Raw genomic sequence first — 22,745 nt, 5'->3', positions numbered from 1 at the left:
GACTTAACACCGGTGAAAGTCGGGCTGGCAACTCTAAACCAAGCGCTTTTTGGGAGGCAACCCAAAATTTTTTGTTTTGTTTTGTTTTTTATTTTATTTATTTTATGCTTTTATTTTTATTTTTGTTCTTCAGTTAATTTTGTTTTTTTAAAAATTATTTTGGAAATTTTGGAGGCATGATATTATAAATTTGTTGAATTTTTTCAGGATTTTTGACGTTTGGGCAGAACTTTGTGCGCGCTCGCTTATGACTCTCCTGCGCCTGCCTCACCTCTACGCAAACTTAAGTGTGCAACACATGCGCTATCGCGCTCACCATTTGCGCAGACACATGCACTAATGCGCATCACCTCCAAGCGCCAACACACTCATCAACCGCGCCGCATGAAGAGCTAACGCGCATCACCTTCCGCATCCCCCCTATGCGCTATCACGCGTCTCACCCCACCATTTGCGCCAAACGAAGCGCCATCGCGCTGCAAATCCTCCAGCAGCGCACAATGAGGCGCCATCATGCAGCTTCCTCAGCGCTAGCGCGCTACTCCCAGCCTTTCCATGCGCCATCCAGCTCCCTACAGCACTTCCACATCCAGCTTGCACTTCCCTGCTGATCATTTGGATGTTCATGAGATGCATGCGTCTTAAACATTTTAACCATGGCGTTGTGGCTGCAAAATTATTTTACACGGAGATGATGATGATGGCGCCGAGTCCTGATGCTCGGTGTCGGAGGTATGAGTCCCTTGTTCTTTTTATTGTTTTTAATCATTAGGGACAATGATTACATTAAGTTTGGGGGGGTGAATCATTATTTGATTTTGTTATTTGATTGGTAGTTGAGTAGTTGAATTTTATTATGTGTGCTTCATAGATAAAATTTTTGTTGAGTTTAGTTGTTATTGAAAAGAAGTCGAGAAAGAAATGGATGCATGGCTGATGAAAAAAATATTTTTGTGCTATAACTGAAATTCATGACTGTCTACTTATCTAACAAATATTTTTGAGAAGAATGGAACCAATTGAATGAACAATTTCTTATGTACTCTGTGATTAATACTTGAATCTGAGTTTTGAGACATTCAGACATAGATATGATTGAGGCATTTTTTTGAATTTTTGGGCCTGATTTTTATTGAAAATTTATCCTTAGTTGCCAAGTTGAGCCTACACGTTTATTAGTACATTGAGGTACGGAAAAAATCTGAATTTGTTCTGAAAAATCATCGTTTACGGCTGATGATTATTTTTTCTGCACTGATTAAATTTGTATGAATTAATTGTGGATTGAGACTTGTCTAGAACTAGTTCGAACACTCTTCGAGGCGAAATACGGGCAAAACTGTGATTAGGAATGATTTAGGCGATTTTTCTGAATTCGTTTGAGCCTTTCAAGCTACCTATTAATCTAATTTATCCCTAGTACCTTGTTTGAGCCTTATTGAAAATCGAATGACATGCGTGTAAACATGTGACTAAACCCCCATTCGTCATTATTTCAAGGTCCTACATTGACTACCTGAATAACCTAAACACTAATTCCTACCTTTAAGGGAGTAATTTGAATGTTAAAATTTTATATGCTCCTAGTTATATTTGTGAAAAATGGAATGGTGTGGTGGATGAATTGAAAATATGAAAAGAGGTAGTAGAAAAAAGAGTTGAAAAAGTTGTGAAAAATTTGAAAAATCAACGAAGTGAAAAAGAGTGTGAAATTGTGAATGAAAAGGAGTCGAAATTAAAGCATAAATATGAATTACTCCTTATTTTGAATTCTAATCGTTCGTTTGTAGCCATGAGCCAGGCCTTACATTATAAGCCGATTAAGTCCTATTGACCGAGTCTCAGTTGCCCAATATACTAGTGGAGAAGAGTTGCGAGAATTTAGCCTATGGACTGTTGATTGATGCTTTTAATGATTATGAATTTTGATCGAAACACGTACACACTATTATTCTTTGCATTTACCTATTTGTGAGTGTTTTTTATTTATATTCCTATAATTTGATCCTATGCTACCTTGAAAAGTCCTCATGATCTATGAATGTTTGAATTGAATTTGTACAAGGGTGTTTTGAACGTGAGTTGCGGAGATTGTGAGTTTATGCGGTTATTTTGTTATTGGCTAAAACTTTCAAGTGTTAGTAGGTTGGATGGGATTGGATTTGAAATTTCTTTGAAATCATTGCTAAGACCATTGCTCCATAATATTTCTTTACTATTCTTGTTGGTTGTTGGGTAGTAGTAGTTTTTGGAATATATTTGTTTCGAATAGTTTTACTCGGGACTAGCAAAAGTCAAAGTTTTGGGGTATTTGATAAGTGTATTTTATACACTTAATTTATATATGATTTTAATTGTTAAATATTTGTTTCGAGCAGATTTATGTTGTTTTGTTGTTTTTGTGCTTGAAGAGAATTATTGAGTTATTTGGAAAAGAAGAAGAAAATAAGATAAGAGAAAAGAATTTAGAAGAAAAAGAGAAAATAAAAGAAAAGAAGAAAAGAAACGTACAGACAAGAATTGAAACAGAGATGGGCTTTCACAATTGGGCCTAGAGATTAGCGCTTCCCTTTAGCGCTTCAAGAAGTGCTATCGCGCTGTGTGACTGAAGAGTGAAGTGTTTTGACAGAGGCCTATGCGCGCACGCGTTAATTCTGAGGCGGGCGCGCGTCGCGAGATTTTAGAATTTAGAGCTTTATCAAGAAAGGAAACTTTCTATATTCTTGGGCTTTTGTGTCAACATATAAAAGGGATTTTTTTCTGATCAGACAAGGGAGCCGCCAAAATCACACACACATATCAAAGAAAGGTTTTGATCGTGATTTCTGAAGATTTGGGAGCTTTAATTGAAGAACGAAGACGAAGTTCGATAGACCGGACACTGCATCGACGACGGATTTGTTCCTTTATCTTTTATTTATTTAATTCTGAATTCATGTCTAGATTTTTGAATATGATTTGTTTTATTCAGAATTTTATTATGGACTAATTTTTATAGTCTAGAGGTCAGATGGAACCTGGTATAGATGCTTTCATGAATTATTGATTTTATTGAATTGAATTTCTTCTAGATTAATTTTTTTTTTTTTTAGAATTGATTGTCTTTTCAATTATCTGATCAATAATTGATTTGTAATATTTATTTGAAATCTGGCACTCGGGAGAGGAGATTTTGAATAGGACCATTAGAAAATGCACTGTTATTTATTTATATCGCTCGGGAGAGTGTATAATTTTAACAGAGCTTGTAAAAATAACATTGTTTCGAATTGAGCACTGCAAGTAGATTCTTAATAGGGATATTGGAATTGAATTGTAGTTGATATATTTTATTCGGCACTCGGAAGAGGGAATAATACACTTAAGTATTCTTGGCTATTAATTCCTTGAAATTCATGAAGATTAATTAATTAGGATTGATTGTTGTTGAAACCAGGTGAAATCTAAACCTCTAGACCAATTTTCTCTGATTGATTATATCTGCAAGTTGTGTGCGTGCTATCAAAAACATCCTGATTATTTTTATTTATTGCAAATTTCTCAAATATTGATTTTCTAGATAAAGTTTAGACTATTTTAATTACAAGCACTAAATATTTTCATTTTACTCCTTGTGGGATTGATATCTGATTTTATCACTATATTAAAACTTGACAGTCGTACGCTTGCGAGGAATTTTCACAACACCAGGAATGCCAAAATTGAATGGTGTTTCGGAACGCCAAAATCGAACTTTGATGGACATGGTTTGATCTTTGATGAGATTCACTGAATTGCCTAGATCGTTTTGGGGCTTTGCACTTGAAACTACGACAATATTGTTGAACAATGTCCATACAAAGGCAGTGGATAAAACACCATATGAGATATGGATGGGAAAGGTTTCCAAATATTCTTATTTGAGAATATGGGGATGTCCTGCTTACGTGAAGCAGACAGTGGGAGACAAATTGGATAGTAGATCCATTTTGTGCTACTTCGTGGGATATCCAAAGAACTCTGTTGGATATTATTTCTATCATCCAAAAGAAGCAAATGTGTTTGTGTCTAGAAATTCCACCTTCTTAGAGAAGGAGTTTCTATTAGATAGAAAAGGCAAAATGATAGAACTCGAGGAAATTCGAGATACATCCACGACTGTAGAAGTTGAACCCAATCTCCAGCAGCCAGTAGTTGAATCACACATACCTAGAAGGTCTGAAAGAATAATCAGACCGCCTGCAAGATATACGCTTCTTCATGAACAAGGCCATGATGAACCTAGTGATGGATGTGATCCACGAAACTTCGAAGAAGCAATATCTGATGTTGAATCATCTAAATGACTTGAAGCTATGCAGTCCGAAATGGACTCCATGTATTCGAACCAAGTATGGACTTTAGTAGATCCACCTGAGGGAATTGTTCCCATAGGATGCAAATGGATTTACAATAGAAAACTTGGGGCGGATGGGAAGGTATTGAGCTTCAAAGCAAGACTAGTGGCTAAAGGCTATACTCAAAGACAAGGAGTTGGCTATGAGGAAACCTTTTCACCAGTCTCTATGTTCAAGTCAATTAGAATATTGCTAGCCATAGTTGCATGGTATGACTATGAAATATGGTAGATGTATGTGAAAACAGCATTCCTCAATGGAGACATTAAATAAGAGATCTATATGTCTCAACCTGAGGGTTTCACATCAGTGGGAAGTGAGCATAAGGTATGCAAACTTCAAAGATCGATCTACGGTCTGAAGCAGGCATCTAGGAGTTGGAACCTCAGATTTGATAACACTACCAAAGAGTTTGATTTTGTTAAAAATCCCAAGGAACCATGTGTGTATAAGAAAATTAGTGGGAATGCAGTGACATTCCTAATACTTTACGTTGATGATATCCTTATCATTGGGAATGATATAGGATTATTGCAATCAACTAAAGTGTGGTTAGGAAGTAAATTCTCCATGAAAGACATGGGTGAAGCATCCTATGTATTGGGAATACAAATCTATAGAGATAAATCAAAAAGGATGTTGGGGCTCACCCCAAGTCACTTATATTGATATCATATTTAAAAGATTCTCTATGGAAGAGTCCAAGAGAGGATACTTACCAATGTGTCATGGTGTTACTCTATCTAAATCAATGTGCCCTAAGACTGATGAAGAGATAGAGATGATGACACGTGTTTGTTGTGAAAATTCCTCGGAAGCGTACAAGTGTCAAGTTTTAATATAGTGATTTAAATCAGATATCGATCCCACAGGGAGTAAAATGAAAATATTCAGTGCTTTTAATTAAAATAGTCTAAACTTTATTTAGAAAATTAATATTTGAGAAATTTGCAATAAATAAAAATAATCAGGATGTTTTTGATAGCACGCACACAACTTGCAGATATAATCAATCAGAGAAAATTGGTCTAGAGGTATAGATTTCACCTGGTTTCAACAACAGTCAATCCTAAATAATTAATCTTCATGAATTTCTGTCAATTAATAGCCAAGAACACTTAAGTTTATTATTTCCCTCTTCCGAGCAACAAATAATGTTTATCAACTACAATTCAATTCCAATATTCCTATTAAGAATTTATCGCAGTGATCTATCACAAAACAATGTTCTTTTTAAAAGCTCTGTTAAAATCATACACTCTCCCGAGATGTATAAATACTTAACAGTGTAGTTTCTAATGTCCTATTCAAAATCCCCTCTCCCGAGAAATGATTTCAAATAAATATAACAAATCAATTATTGATCAGATAATTGAAAAGATAATCAATTCAAGAAAAAACAATTAATCTAGAAGAAACTCAATTCAATAAAATCAAAAATTCATGAAAGCGTCTACACCAGGTTCCATCTGACCTCTAGACTCTAAAAATTTAGTTCATAATAAAATTCTGAATAAAATAATAATTCATAAATTCAAACATATTCAGAATAAAATAAATAAAAGATAAAGGAAACAAATCCGTCGTCGACGCCATGTCCGGTCTATCGATTTCCATCTTTGTTCTTCAGATAAAGCTCCAGATTTCTTCCCAGAAATCTTCACAAGTTCCCGATCAAACTCTGATATTTTGTGTGATTGTGGCGGCCCCACTCCGAGTCTGATAAGAATTCCATTTTATACCATGCACAAAAGCCCACTCAAAAGCCCATAAAATAATTGCCCAAAATAATAAAATTTCCAAATCTCGATCGGGGCGGGCGCTCTTGACTCCGCGCGGGCGCGCCTTAATCTCGATTTCAATTCTCTCAGGAACATAGCATTGCGCGATTGTTCTAGATTAAGCGCTAACAACAAGCGCTAAAGATTGACCCAATTACAAATCCCAATACTGTTCAATCTTTTCTTCTCTTCAATTTTCTCTTCTTTTCTTTTTCCTTTCTTTTATTCTTCTTTTCTCCTTTTTCCTCTCATTTCCACATAAATTCAATAAATCATTGTAAACACAAAAACAACAAAATACCCACATAAATCTGCTCGAAACAAATATTTAACAATTAAAATCATATATAAATTACGTGTATAAAATACACTTATTAAATACCCCCAAACTTAGACTTTTGCTAGTCCTGAGCAAAACTATTCAAAACAATAATCTTCCAAAACTCAAATCATCAAAAACTCACAAGAATAGTCAAGAAATATTATGGAGCAATGGCCTCAACAATGATTTCAAAAAATTTCAAATCCAATCTCATCCAACCTACTAACACTTGAAAGTTTCAGTCATAACAAAATAACCGCATAAACTCACAATCTCCGCAACTCAAGTTCAAAACACCATTCTCCAAGTTCAATTCAAAAATTCATAGATCATGAGGACTTTTCAAGGTAGCATAGGATCATATAAATGATATAAAATCAAAAACACTCACAATCAGGTAAATGCAAAGAATAATAGTATGTGCGTGTTTCGATCAAAATTCATAACCATTAAAAGCATCAATCAACAGTCCATAGGCTAAATTCTCGCAACTCTTCTCCACTAGTATATTGAGCAACTGAGACTCGGTCAATAGGACTTATTCAGCTTATAGTGTAAGGCCTGGCTTATGGCTACAAACAAAGGATAAGAATTCAAATTAAGGAGTAATTTATATTCATGCTTAAACTCTAATCTCAACTCCTTTTCATTCACAATTTCACACTTTTTCTCTCCACTTCATTGATTTTTCAAATTCTTCACAACTTCTTTCAACTCTCTTTTACAACTTTTCCAACCACATTTTTTTTTCTTCTACTACCACTTTTCATCTTTTCAATTAATCCACCACACCATTCCATTTTTCACAAATAAAACTAGGAGCATATACCATATTAGCATTCAAATTACTCCCTTAAAGGTAGGAATTAATGTTTAGGCTATTCAGGTAGTCAATGTAGGACCTTGAAATAATGACGAATGGGGGTTTATTCACACGTTTACACGCATGCCATTCGATTTTCAATAAAGCACAAACAAGGTACTAGGGATAACATAGATTAATAGCTTGAAAGGCTCAAACGAATTAAGAAAAATTTCCTAAATCATTCCTAATCTCAGTTTTGCCCGTATTTCGCCTCGAAGAGTGTCCGAACTAGTTCTAGACAAGTCTCAATACACAATTAATTCATACAAATCTCAATCAGTGCAAAAAAAATAATCATCAGCAGTTAACGATGATTTTCAACAAGAAATTTCAGAATTTTCTATACCTCAATGTACTCATAAACGTGTAGGCTCCAATAGGCAACTAAGAATAAAATTTTCAATGAAAATTAGGCCCAAAAATTTCAACAATGCCTCAATCATATCTATGTCTGTATGTCTCAAAAATCAGATTCAAGTATTAATCACAGAGTATATAGGAAATTATTCATCTAATTGGTTCCATTTTTTCAAAAATATTTATCAGATAGGTAGACAATCATGGATTTCAGTTATAGCACAAAATTTATTTCATCATTGGCCATGCATTCCATTTCTTTCTCGACTTCTTTTAAATTCAACTCAACTCAACTAACAACTAAACTTCAACAAAAATTTTATCTATGAAATTCAAAACTCAACTTTCAATTGATTTACCCCCCAAACTTAATATAATCATTGTCCCTAATGATTAAAACAATAAAAAGAACAAGGGACGTGTACCTTCGACACCGAGCATCAGTACTCGATGTCATCATCTCGATCTCCATGGATAGAAATTTTTTTTCGACTTCTCATACTCCACCAAATAAACCATCAGGGGAATATGGTGCATAGATAGATAAAACACAACATGAACGTCCATATTAACCTGAAAAATAAGACATGCACACAATTAAAACACAAACGTAAAGCTCAAAGCAAGCAAAATAGAACTCGTAATGTATAGGGACAAAGAAGGAGTGCGCATAGATGAGCCATGAAAATTGATGGAGAGGCGTGATTTCTCATTAAACTGCACCAGCTAGGAGATCGTTGTGGAGATCATTGGATCACGGAGTTGCTGATGTTGTAGAGCTCGTTCGAGCATGGATAGTAGCAGCTGGAATTCTTGCGTGGTGCAGGAACACTGTTACGCCTTGGATGTCTTGTGATGCGCAAATGGGGAGATTCATGCGCGTTAGCGCACTATTAAGCGCTGTTGAGGATGGTTGGCGCCCTTCAAGAGGTTGTTAGAGCATGGTAAGGGGAAGCTTATGATGCAATCTCGATCGCATGGAAGATCTGCTGGAAATGGCGATGCGTGTTTTCTCTTGACGTTGCGCAGAAGAGTTTCTGATAGGGAGATTTGCTGTGCTGTTGGGGCTGAAGTGGTGCGATAGCGCCTATGGCAGCGCAGATGATGGCTTGGTTAGCGCGATTGCGCTTAGAAGAGGCACAGATGGGAATCGTTGGCGCTTCGGTGATGATGCGTGATAGCGCTAGATTCTGCACTGTTGGTGTCTTGTTTGCGCTGGTCTTGTGCACTTTAAGTTGCGCGTTTGCGCTTTGTGGCTGCGCGGTCGAGATGCGCGATTGCGCAAAGAAGATGCGCTAATGGCTAAGCTTCATGCGGTGAGGAGGCGCGGGCGCTCGAGATAATGACGCGGGCGCGCCTTTAATTCGCAAATCATCGCCAATTTCGTCCAGATAAGGCGCGGGCGCTCAAATAAATGGGGCGGGCGCGCCGTGTGCTCGAATTTGAGATTTTTAAGCCTGAAAAAAATTTGAAAATTGACAAGAATTAGGCTTAAAAAATTGATAACAAAATACTTAAAAAAAATAAATAAATAACAAAAATTAACTAAAAATGAAAATAAAAGCAATTAAAACTAAAATAAAAGAAAAAAATTGGGTTGCCTCCCATGTAGCGCTTGGTTTAAAGTCGTCAGCCCGACTTTCACCGGTGTTAGATCTTCCCTTTCTCTTTTACTCGCCAAATAATTTCCACGAACCGCCTTTTAAATTTTGCTTTCTTGTTCTTCGTGGCTTTCTTTGTTGGTAAATTTCGCTTCCAAAATCTCCACTAGATCAATTAAACACAATTCTTCAATGGGTGGAGTGGGTGATTTCGTGAATAAGTTGAAGACCACTCGTTCGTACTCCACACCCATCGATAATTCACCATTCTTGACATTTATTTTGGCATCAGCAGTAGCAAAAAACGGGCGTCCAAAAATCAGCGGAGCACCATGATCCGCTTCAATGTCCAATATCACAAAATCCGCTGGGAAGATAAATTTATCCACCTTGACTAGAACATCTTCAATAATTCCTAGGGGATATGTAATGCTCCGATCCGCCAACTGCAATGAAATCATAGTGGATTTCATCTCGCCCAACTCCAAGGCCCTGTAAATAGATAATGGCATTAAGTTAATACTGGCCCCTAAATCACAAAGTGCATTATTAAAATGAGAACCACCAATAGAAAAAGGAATAGTAAAACTCCCTGGATCCTTAAGCTTTTGTGGCATCTTCTTTTGAAGCACCGCACTGCACTCTTCATTCTAATTCACCACCTCGTTCTCTAGCAGTCTTCTTTTCTTGGACATCATCTCCTTGATGAACTTCTCATAGTTCGGCATTTGTTCCAAAGCTTCAGCAAAGGGGATGTTGATGTGAATTTTCTTGAAAATCTCCAAGAACTTGGAGAACTGCTCGTCCAATGATTTCTTCTTGAACCTCTGCGGGTAGGGGAGTTGAGGCTTGTACATCGGTTTCGGATCAAGTTCAGGCTCCTTCTCTTCGACTTTCTTCTCAAATTTCTCCTGTTCAACAGCAGGTTCTTGGACTCCAACTTCTTTTCCACTCCTCAACTCGATGGCCTTACATTGTTCTATGGGATTCACCTCAGTATTGCTTGGGATTTGGCCGCGGTTGTTGTCTTTCAGTGCGTTTGCCAACTGCCCTATGCTAGTCTCCATGGATTGCAACACCGCGCCCATGTTGGCCATGTGCGTCTCCAAGCTGTCAAGGCGAGACTCAGTTCTGGCCATCCTCTTACCTGATTCCTGCACAAAAGTACTAACCACATCCTCCAAAGATGGCTTACCATCACCCTTATTAGTATTGTTAGCATATGAAAAATTTTCATTATTCCGCAAATTAGGGTGAAAAGTATTGGGAATAGGATTACCTCTGTAAGCTCCATAACCTCGGTAGCCATTAGGATGGATATAATTAACTTCCTCTGGGTTATGTGATCCTTCAACTCCAATGGAATCTGCAACAGTGATCTTATTCAAAGAAGCTACCTGTGTAGTCAGTGCAGATAATTGGGCCGTTATAGATGTGAGAGGATCTACTGCATACACTACAGCTAGCTTCTTGACTCCCACACGCTCAGATGGCCATTGAAAACTATTTATCGTCATCTGTTCCAGCATATCATAGGCTTGAGCGGGGTCCTTTGCAAAAATATTTCCTCCAGAAGCAGAATCCACGTTCATCCTCATAGGCGCATTCAGTCCGTTGTAAAACCACTCGATCTATTCCCAATCTGCAAAATTGTGGTTAGGACAACGTCTAAGTAGTTCTTTGTACCTTTCCCATGCCTCGTAGGGCTGTTCAGAATCCATCTGCCTGAAAGTGCTGATCTCGATCTTCAACTGGGTGGACTTGGCAGGTGGAAAATATTTAGCAAGAAATTTTTCTGTCATCCCCTCCCAAGTAGTGATGCTTCCAAGCGGAAGTGATTGCAACCAACTTCTGGCTTGATCCCTGAGAGAAAACGGAAACAAGCGTAAACGAATTATATCCTCAGGAACACCGTTAAATTTTACCGTATCAGTAATTTCTAAAAAGGTCCTGAGATGCAAGTGAGGATCAGCTGTGGCACTCCCATTAAATTGGTTCGATTGAACCATGCTGATCAAGGCCGGCTTTAGCTCAAAATTGTTGGCATTGATTGTTCCTCAAGCTATTCCAGAGTAGTGAGCCTGGATCGTCGGCCTGAAGTGATCTCTGATAGGCACCAGGGGAGCTTGATTCAAATTCTCTTCAGCCATGTTATTAATTTCTTCTCTTCTCGCTCTTTTCAAAGCACGTGCAGTGTAGTAGCCCGTAACCAAAATCAGTAATTACGGAATTAATCATAATTACTTGGGTAGAGTTCGGAAGCTCCGAAGGTGAGTTCGGAAGCTTCGAACAGGATCGGAAGCTCCGATGCAGGATCGGAAGCTCCGATGGTATTACGTCAGGCATGACGTATGGCAAGATCGGAAGCTCCGATCACCCCTATCCGAAGTCAACAAGTGATATTTTGACACGTGGCAGATCACGATCTTCGGAAGCTCCGATGGCAGGATCGGACATTCCGATCGAGGTTCGGACGTTCCGATCGAGGATCGGAGGCTCCGATCGTTGTCTATAAATAGAAGGCCTAGAATTCATTTTCATTTGCCAATTCTGGATTTCCTCTTTACTCTAGTCGTATTCGAGTTGTTCTAGCCTTCCTAGGCTTGACCCGGGAGTCGTCGAGGCGTTCGATAGTCGTAGCGGAGTTGTGCCCAATTTCTAGAGGCATCGACATCAAAGGGCTACCGACGGACGAAGGTATAGCTTTTGCTTCCTATAAATATTTGGATAATGCAATAGCTTAGTTAAGGCTTTTAGAGCACTATAATGATAGTAGTATCATTTGGCAGTGAAGAGCAGACTATAGGCGTGGTCCTAGAGTTGGTAGAGCTTGCACTGATTTGAGGTACGAAAGTACTGTTCGAGATATCCTAACTGAGTATGCATGTATTATATGACTGCATGGTTTATATGCTATGATATTATGCTGCATTCATTTACATCTTGCTGTATCTCCTTCGAGATGTTAGTGGATGGACTTCCATAGATTTGAGTTCGGAGTATCCACTGGTATTATGGTATGGGAGCCACCTCCTGAAGCGACGGCACAACGTGTTACATACCAGGGCCCAGTCTGTCTCTGTTATCTGATCCTTGACCTCGAGTTTACAGGGAGTTCACTTTGCATGCATGTATACTAATACTCTCGTACTGAGCGTTTTATGCTCACGTCTCCTACTCTGTGTTTCTGGACACCCTATTCCATGGGGCAGGTTTGCGATTGGACGAGGCTGGTGGATCCAAGAGGGGCTAGGCAGTGGTTGGCCAGCTGGAGCTTCGTCTAGGTTTTATTTCTGTTGTTTTTGGGTTGATACAGCTATTCGATTTGGTTGTATAATATTTGGATAAATTACAGATTCCTTTCCTTGGGATTGTATTTATTTATGGTTTCCGCAAGTTTATTCTGATATCTATTTTATTAAGTTAATTGCATGCCTAAGTTCTGTTTAGTAGGTGATCCGGGTAAGGGTCACTACATTTATGGTATCAGAGCATGCAAAATTATTCTTGGGATTTAGTCTCATCATGAGGTATTTTGGTAGATGGCAAACTACGATGATGAAAGTAGCCACGGAAGTGGAGGCGGTCGTTGGGGCGATGCCGACCGAGAGTGTCGTCGAGAACGGCGTCATCGTCATCATGACGAAGAGCGTTTCACTGTGCGTCGATTCTTAGCTATGGGTCCTAAGCCTTTAGTTGGAGGTGAGTCTCCGGAGGATGCGGAGAACTGGTTAGACCACATGGAGACGAATTTTCAGACTTTCCACTGCACCAAGGAGCAGAAGATGGAGACCCTAGGTTATCTTCTGGATGGACGTGCGCGCAGGTGATGGAGGTTTACTTCTGCACCTTTTGTTGTGGCGAGAGGAGTGGCCACCTGGGCCGAGTTCCGCATAGATTTTCAGAAGCTGTATTTTTCTCCTGCACTCCGTCAGTCGAATGCAGGCGAGCTTCTGAGTTTGCGACAGGGACCCATGTCTATCGATGAGTATCAGCAGAAGTTCTTTGATCTGCTATCCTATTGCCCCGATATTGTTGACAGCTCTGGGATGAAATATAATCGGTTCCTTCAGGGCCTTAACCCTGAGATCCATGACCGTGTGGCGGTTGGTGACGACATGTCCTACGAGGGTTTGGTTAGCCGTTGTCACCAGGCGGAGGACAGCATTCGGCGGAACAGGTCTTTCCCTCAGTCAAGGCCTGCTAGTTCTTTGGGTCCCCATGCCCAATCTTTTAAGAAGTCTGGATCTACTTCTTCCTCTGGTTCTGGAGGTGTTGTCCGTTTCGGTAAGAAGGACAAGTGCGATCACTGTGGGAAGAACCATCCATCTGACAAGTGCCGTAGAGCTTCTGGAGCTTGTTTCCGCTGTGGAGAGACTGGTCATATCCGGAGGGATTGTCCACTATCTGGGGGAGGCGGTTCTGGTTCTGGTTCAGGATCTGGTTCTCAGGCCACCGTTCAACAGAGGTCGCAGGGACAGCCTGCTGGGAGTTCTCATTTGAGGCCACGAGCTTCTGGCCAGGTGTTTGCCCTGAGACATGATCATGCAGTGGAGGAGAATGAGAAAGTCATCGCAAGTACATTTCTGCTTTATGGTATACATGCTCTTGTACTTATTGACACTGGTGCATCTCATTCCTTCATTTCTGCACGTTTTGTTAAGAGGCATAAGTTACCATGCATTGCACTAGATGTAGTGATGTCTGTTTCTACTCCGACGGGCCAATCTGCTTTGGCTAAGCATCTAGTGATGGGTTGCCCTTTAGAATTCAAAGGGAACATTCTGTTAGCAAATCTCATGGTCCTGGCGATGGACGAATTTTATTGCATTCTGGGAATAGATATGTTGACTACCTATCGAGCTTCAGTGGACTGCTATCAGAGATTAGTACACTTTCATCCGGAGGGGAGTGAGAGCTGGTTTTTCTATGGAGAGGGAACGCAACCCCCGATGCCTTTGGTATCAGCTTTGAGAGCCTGTCGAGCTCTAGAGTCTGGCGAGGAAGGCTACCTTATCTATGTAGTTGATTTTTCCATTGAGAGCATTGGGATAGAGAGTATTCCTGTTGTAGATGAATTCCCAGATGTTTTGCCTGATGAGATTCCGGGTTTTCCTCCTGTTAGGGAAGTCGAGTTTGGCATAGAGTTGATGCCTGGTACTTCGCCTATTTCTCGAGCACCGTATCGTCTGGCTCCGTCAGAGATGCGAGAGTTGAAGAATCAGTTACAGGATCTGTTGGACAAGGGGTACATTCGTCCTAGTATATCTCCTTGGGGAGCTCCTGTTCTCTTCGTGAAGAAGAAGGATGGGTCAATGTGGCTGTGCATTGACTATCGGCAGCTGAATCGAGTCACTGTGAAGAACAAGTATCCGTTGCCTCGTATTGATGACCTGTTTGATCAGCTGCAGGGCACGTCAGTTTACTCCAAGATTGACTTGAGATTTGGTTATCATCAGTTGAGAGTCCGTGATCAGGACGTAGCCAAGACTGCATTCCGTACTCGCTATGGGCATTACGAGTTTCTAGTGATGCAATTTGGTTTGACTAATGCGCCGGCTATATTCTTGGATCTGATGAACCGTGTCTTTAGGGAGTATTTGGAAAAGTTTGTCGTGGTCTTCATTGACGACATCTTGGTGTATTCGCGTAATGCGGAGGAGCATGTTACTCACTTGCGGCTAGTACTGCAGACTCTTCGGGATGAGTAGTTGTACGCCAAGATAAGCAAATGTGAGTTCTGGATGGATCGAGTGGTCTTTCTTGGCCATGTTATATCCAGGGAGGGGATTTCTGTTGATTCAAGCAAGATTGAGGTTGTACTTAATTGGTCGCGTCCGACGACAGTTGCTGAGATCCGTAGCTTTCTGGGTCTAGCAGGTTATTATCGTCGTTTCATTCGGAATTTCTCTCAGTTAGCTCGACCTTTGAAGCAGCTCACCCGCAAGGGTGTGGATTTCGAGTGGTCTTCCGAGTGTGAGGAGAACTTCTGTGAGCTTCGACGACGATTGACTTCTGCGCCAGTGTTGACATTACCGTCAGGATCTGGAGGGTATGTGGTATACACTGATGCTTCTCTTCAGGGGTTAGGTTGTGTTCTGACTCAGAATGGGCATGTGATCGCATACGCTTCTAGACAGCTGAAGCTTCACGAGGACAACTACCCAGTCCATGATTTGGAGTTAGCAGCCATTGTGTTCGCTTTGAAGATCTGGCGTCATTATCTATATGGCGAAAAATTTGAGATCTTCACCAACCATAAGAGTCTCAAGTATTTGTTCACTCAAGCGGAGTTGAACATGAGGCAGAGACGTTGGATTGACTTGCTTAAAGACTATGATTGCGAGATTAAGTACCATCCGGGAGCTGCTAATCTCACTGCTGATGCTTTGAGTCGCAAGGTGCGACTATCCGCACTTCAGACTTGTTCGATGTCTAGTGCAATCAGCGACTGTTGTACTTCAGGTTATACCTTCAAGCATAAGAAAGGTATGCAGAGTATCCAGATGTTTGCAATATTATCTGAGCCAGCTTTGTATTCGCGGATTCGAGATGCTCAGATGTCTGATTCGAAGACCCAGCGTTTGGCTCGTCTAGCTAACGAGGGTAGCTCATCTGGATTTCACTATCAGTCAGATGGCTTTCTGTGTTTGTCTGGTAGGCTTGTGATTCCTCAGGATGTAGAGTTGCAAGAGGAGATTTTGTCTCAGGCGCATCGCACTAAGTTGAGTATTCATCTTGGGAGCAACAAGATGTACAAGGATCTACGTACTCGTTTCTGGTGGAAAGTAATGAATCGCAGTGTTTATCAGTTTGTTTCGAAATGTTTGGTGTGTCAACAAGTCAAGGCAGAGCACCGAAGACCTGGAGGATTGCTTCACAGTCTGCCTATTCCTGAATGGAAATGGGAGTTTATCACAATAGACTTTGTGACCCATTTGCCGGTATCCCCGAGGAACTGTGATGCTATCTGGGTTGTGGTGGACCGACTCACCAAGTCAGCGCATTTCATTGCCTATAGCCGAGAGTACTCTTTGGATCGCATGGCACGGATGTACGTTCAGGAGATCGTTCGACTCCATGGAGTGCCTGTGAGCATTGTCAGCGATCGAGACCCCAGGTTTACTTCTAGATTCTGGGGGAGTGTTCAGCGTGCGATGGGTACTACTCTCAGTTTGAGTACTGCCTATCATCCGAAGACTGATGGTCAGTCAGAGCGCACTATCCGTACTTTGGAGGATATGCTTCGAGCGTGCGTTATGGGTTTTTGTTCAGCCTGGCAGGATCATTTGCCATTGATCGAGTTCGCGTACAACAACAGCTATCATACTATTATTGGGATGACACCTTTTGAGGTGTTGTACGGGCGACGTTGTCGTACTCCACTCTTCTGGGAAGATGTGGGGGAGAGACAGGCTGAGGGACCAGAGTTAACCCAGCATGCAATTGACATTGTGGATCAGATCAAGAAGCGGATTAAGACTGCACAGGATCGTCAGGCCAGCTATGCTAATACTAAGCGTAGGCCCTTGCAGTTCGATGTTGGGGAGAGAGTGTTCCTGAGAGTGTCACCTTTCCGCAAGGTTCTCAGATTTGGCCTTAAGGGCAAGTTGTCTCCCAGATTTATCGGTCCTTTTGAGATCTTGGAGAGCATTGGCGATTTGGCTTATTGACTAGCTTTTCCACCGCATCTTTCCAGTATTCACGACGTGTTCCAAGTATCTCTGTTGCGACGGTATGTGGCAGATGAGTCTCATATTCTACAGCGGTCTGAGGTTCAGGTGAGCAAGGATTTGACTTATGTTGAGAAACCTATTCGTATCCTAGATTATAAGGATAAGGTTTTGCGGAACAAAGTCATTCCTTTGGTTTTAGTTCAGTGGCAGCGTCGAGGCACTGAGGAAGCTACTTGGGAGCTTGAGGACAGGATGCGTGAAGACCATCCTGAGTTGTTTTGATTTCATTCTTAAAGTTGTATTCAGTTGCAAACTCTGTAAACGTTTGATTTGAATAAAGAATGTTTCTGATTTCTGTATTACATTCAGTACTTAAGATCTGATTTTGAGGATGAAATATCTTAAGTGGGGGAGAATGTAGTAGCCCGTAACCAAAATCAGTAATTAAGGAATTAATCATAATTACTTGGGTAGAGTTCGGAAGCTCCGAAGGTGAGTTCGAAAGCTCCGAGCAGGATCGGAAGCTCCGATTTAGGATCGGAAGCTCCGATGGTATTACGTCAGGCATGACGTGTGGCAAGATCGGAAGCTCCGATCAGGATCGGAGGCTCCGATCACCCCTATCTGAAGTCAACAAGTGATATTTTGACACGTGGCAGATCAGGATCTTTGGAAGCTCCGATGGCAGGATCGGACGTTCCGATCGAGGATCGGAGGCTCCGATCGTTGTCTATAAATAGAAGGCCGAGAATTCATTTTCATTTGCCAATTCCGGATTTCCTCTTTACTCTAGTTGTATTCGAGTTGTTCTAGCCTTCATAGGCTTGACCCGGGAGTCGTCGAGGCGTTCGATAGTCGTAGCGGAGTTGTGCCCAAGTTCTGGAGGCATCGACATCAAAGGGCTAACGACGGACGAAAGTATAGCTTTTGCTTCCTATAAATATTTAGGAGTATGCAATAGCTTAGTTAAGGCTTTTAGAGCACTATAATGATAGTAGTATCATTTGGCAGTGAAGAGCGGACTATAGGCGTGGACCTAGAGTTGGTAGAGCTTGCACAGATTTGAGGTACGGAAGTACTGTTCGAGATATCCTGACTGAGTATGCATGTATTATGACTGCATGGTTTATATGCTATGATATTATGCTGCATTCATTTTCATCTTGTTGTATCTCCTTCGAGATGTCTGTTAGTAGGGTTGTACCCTATTCTGTTAGTGGATGGACTTCCATCAATTTGGTTCCAGAGTATCCACTGGTATTATGGTATGGGAGCCACCTCCTGAAGCGACGGCACTGCATGCTACATACCAGGGCCCGGTATGTCTCTGTTATCTGATCCTTGACCTCGAGTTTATAGGGAGTTCACTTTGCATGCATGTATACTAATACTCTCATACTGAGCGTTTTATGCTCACGTCTCGTACTCTGTGTTTCTGGACACCGTATTCCATGGGGCAGGTTTGCGATTGGACGAGGCTGGTGGATCCAAGAGGGGCTAGGCAGTGGTTGGCCAGCTGGAGCTTCGTCTAGGTTTTATTTATGTTGTTTTTGGGTTGATACAGCTATTCGATTTGGTTGTATAATATTTGGATAATTTACAGATTCCTTTCCTTGGGATTGTATTTATTTATGGTTTTCGCAAGTTTATTTTGATATTTGTTTTATTAAGTTAATTGCATGCCTAAGTTCTGTTTAGTAGGTGATCCGGGTAAGGGTCACTACATGCAGTTCGTTCGATCTCCGGATCAAAAAGTAGAGAATTCGCACTTTGAGATCGTCGCATAAACTGCAATTAAAATTAAGAAGAATTTAATTAGTAATAAAAAAAAACTCTAAATTAAAATCTAGACTAATTGGTAACAAGACTAAAAAATAATCAAAATTTACTCCCCAGCAACGGCGCCAAAAACTTGTTGTGAAAATTTCTCGCAAGCGTACGAGTGTCAAGTTTTAATATAGTGATTTAAATCAGATATCGATCCCACAGGGAGTAAAATGAAAATATTCAGTGATTGTAATTAAAATAGTCTAAAATTTATCTAGAAAATCAATATTTGAGAAATTTGCAATAAATAAAAATAATCAGGATGTTTTTGATAGCACGCACACAACTTGCAGATATAATCAATCAGAGAAAATTGGTCTAGAGGTATAGATTTCACCTGGTTTCAACAATAGTTAATCCTAAATAATTAATCTTCATGAATTTCAGTCAATTAATAGCCAAGAACACTTAAGTTTATTGTTTCCCTCTCCCGAGCAACAAATAATGTTTATCAACTACAATTCAATTCCAATATTCCTATTAAGAATTTATCGCAGTGATCTATCACAAAACAATGTTCTTTTTAAAAGCTCTGTTAAAATCATACACTCTCCCGAGCTGTATAAATACTTAACAGTGTAGTTTCTAATGTCCTATTCAAAATCCCCTATCCCGAGCAATGATTTCAAATAAATATAACAAATCAATTATTGATCAGATAAATGAAAAGACAATCAATTCTAGAAAAAACAATTAATCTAGAAGAAACTCAATTCAATAAAATCAAAAATTCATGAAAGCGTCTACACCTGGTTCCATCTGACCTCTAGACTCTAAAAATTTAGTTCATAATAAAATTCGGAATAAAATAATAATTAATAAATTCAAACATATTCAGAATAAAATAAATAAAAGATAAAGGAAACAAATCCGTCGTCGACGCCGTGTCCGGTCTATCGAACTCCGTCTTTGTTCTTCAGATAAAGCTCCAGATTTCTTCCCAGAAATCTTCACAAGTTCCCGATCAAACTCTGATATTTTGTGTGATTGTGGCGGCCCCTCTCCGAGTCTGATAAGAATTCCCTTTTATACCATGCACAAAAGCCCACTCAAAAGCCCATAAAATAATTGCCCGAAATAATAAAATTTCCAAATCTCGATCGGGGCGGGCGCTCTTGACTCCGCGCGGGCGCGCCTTAATCTTGATTTCAATTCTCTCAGAAACATAGCATTGTGCGATTGCTCTAGATTAAGCGCTAACAACAAGCGCTAAAGATTGACCCAATTACAAAGCCCAATACTGTTCAATCTTTTCTTCTCTTCAATTTTCTCTTCTTTTCTTTTTCCTTTCTTTTATTCTTCTTTTCTCCTTTTTCCTCTCATTTTCACATAAATTCAATAAATCACTGTAAACACAAAAACAACAAAATACCCACATAAATCTGCTCGAAACAAATATTTAACAATTAAAATCATATATAAATTAAGTGTATAAAATACACTTATCAGTGTTCCCTATGCATCAGCAATTGGTAGTATCATGTATGGCATGATATCAACGTGTCCTGATATATCATATGCTCTGAGTGTTGCAAGCAGATATCAGGCTAACCCTGGTCCATTGCATTGGAAAGCCGTGAAAGATATTCTTAAGTATTTTAGAAGGACTAAGAATTTGTTCATGGTTTATGGGGGTGAAGAATTAAAATTGGAAGGCTATACTGATTCTAGCTTCCAATGTGACGTGGATGATTCAAAATCGACTTCTGGTTTTGTATTCAAGCTTAATGGTGCTGCTGTCTCTTGGAAGAGTTTCAAGCAAGACACAGTTGCGGATTCCACCATTGAGGCCGAATACATAGCAGCATCTGCTGCAGCCAAAGAGGCAGTTTGGATGAGGAATTTTGTCCAAGAGTTGGGCGTTATTCCAAATGGAGTTGATCCAGTCCTAGTATACTGTGACAACACTGGTGTCATTGCTCAGGCAAAGGAAACAGGGTCTCATCAGCGATCCAAACACATACTGAGGAAATTCCACATCATTCGGGAGATTGTGGGAGGAGGAGACATATCTATCGAGAAAGTTGCCTCTGCAGATAATGTTGCTGATCCACTAACAAAGCCCTTTCCAGGACCATTGTTTGATAAGCATCGTGAAACAATGGGATTAAAACTAATGAGTAGTTGGCTTTAGGGCAAATGGGAGATTGTTAGAGTAGATGCCCTGCAAGACAAATGTTGGTCGGGGATTTTATTGACTCAAGTGTAATAACAATCTTTATTTTAATATAATTAATCTTTTATTTGGCATTTTCTTTATCTGTATACCCATGCAAGCTGCATAGATAAAGACCTTAAATATACTATAGTAAGATATGAGGTTGTACATGTGATGGCAATCATGAAACATATATTATTAATTACTGTATATTCTAAATCAAGTTCCTAGTCGATTGAGCCGTCCAAAATAAGGATAAGGATCGCTCGAGCTTGAGACTAGAATCTGTGATCAAGTGAGATAATAGTGCATGAATCTTTGGCCAGAGTGTAATATATGTAGTGGAGTAAAGTGTTTACCAAGTTACACATGAGATGCCACTATGTATTCTCAAAGACATCACATCGTTATCGAAATTCACATGCAACCCTCGATGAATCAATGGTTGCAGTTTCGATCGGGATATATGAGATGAAGGGACTGTACTGTACGTTAACCATAATCGACTGGTTCTTGCAGGCACTATCAGTGATACCTAGGGAATCATGAGGCGGTGCTACTTAACGCTCTTACCATGATTCGATGGGTTAAATCAGAAATGAGTTCTGACATTTTTTGATCAAGGAGTTGATACATAAAATGGGGCTAAAAGGGTAAGCCCGTATAAAGGAATATTTTCTGAATCACAAAGAGTTGTGAACCCACAGCTAGCTGTATCCCTGAACTATTGAGGGTTACACAAGTACTGGTTTTCCTGTTCCCGTTGAGATAATAAATTCAAAGAGTTGAATTTATATGACTGGATCGATAGATAAGCTTATAAATTGTTTATAAGAGCTTATAGAAATTTTGAGAGCAAAATTAATTAAAAGAGTTTAATTAATTTTTCCATGTAGGACTTGGAGATAAGGATCCATAATATATATATATATATATATATATATATATATATTTATATATAAATATAAATATAGAGTTTCTTTGAGCTGCCCACCTATCACGCCCACTACCATGCCCACCAATGATGTGGCATTATTCTATTGGACCTACAATTTATCTCATCTTTATCACATCCAATAAAATAGTGTCACATCATTGGTGGGCATGATAGTGAGCATGATAGGTGGGCAGCTGAAAAAAACTATATATATATATATATTTGATATATATATATATAGATATATATATTATAATATAATTATATATTATATTATTGTGGGACCTTATGTTTATATTATATTATTATAATATATAAAAAAAGATAAAAATTAACCGACATCTCATTCAATATTTCTCAATCAAAAACTTTCAATTGATTGAGGAGATAAATGATAGCAGAAGCTATCAGAAGAAATAGGCAAGGCTGTTGTTTTTTCTCTTCGGCTTCGTCTGCTCTCTCCTTTTTCGCTCTGGTCGTTCGTCTGAAGAATTGATACGATCAATTCTTAAATTCAATTTTTTCTCAACGTTAAATTTCTTCTTCTTTTAAGTGCAATTTAGAATAGGAACAGGGAATTCGGCCTGATTCGGAGATTGAAAAAAGGAGTTGATCCAGTTGATTGTTCGTAGGAATTTACAACAAGAGTTATTTTCGAAATTGTTTCGAAATAGTTGGAGTCATCGTCAATCTTTTAAGATTGCTAGGTATAAATTTCATATACTCCCTATGATTGTTATTTTTAAATCATACGAGTGTCCAAGAATATTTTGAATTTCAAAATAAAATTTTAAACTTCCGCTGCGTTTTGGGCACGATAGAGATCCGAGATCCAATAGTAATCG

Source organism: Henckelia pumila, chromosome 1, assembly GCF_033568475.1.
Source record: "Henckelia pumila isolate YLH828 chromosome 1, ASM3356847v2, whole genome shotgun sequence".
In the NCBI taxonomy this organism is placed as follows: Eukaryota; Viridiplantae; Streptophyta; class Magnoliopsida; order Lamiales; family Gesneriaceae; genus Henckelia; species Henckelia pumila.
Note: the sequence above shows the minus strand (reverse complement) of the source record.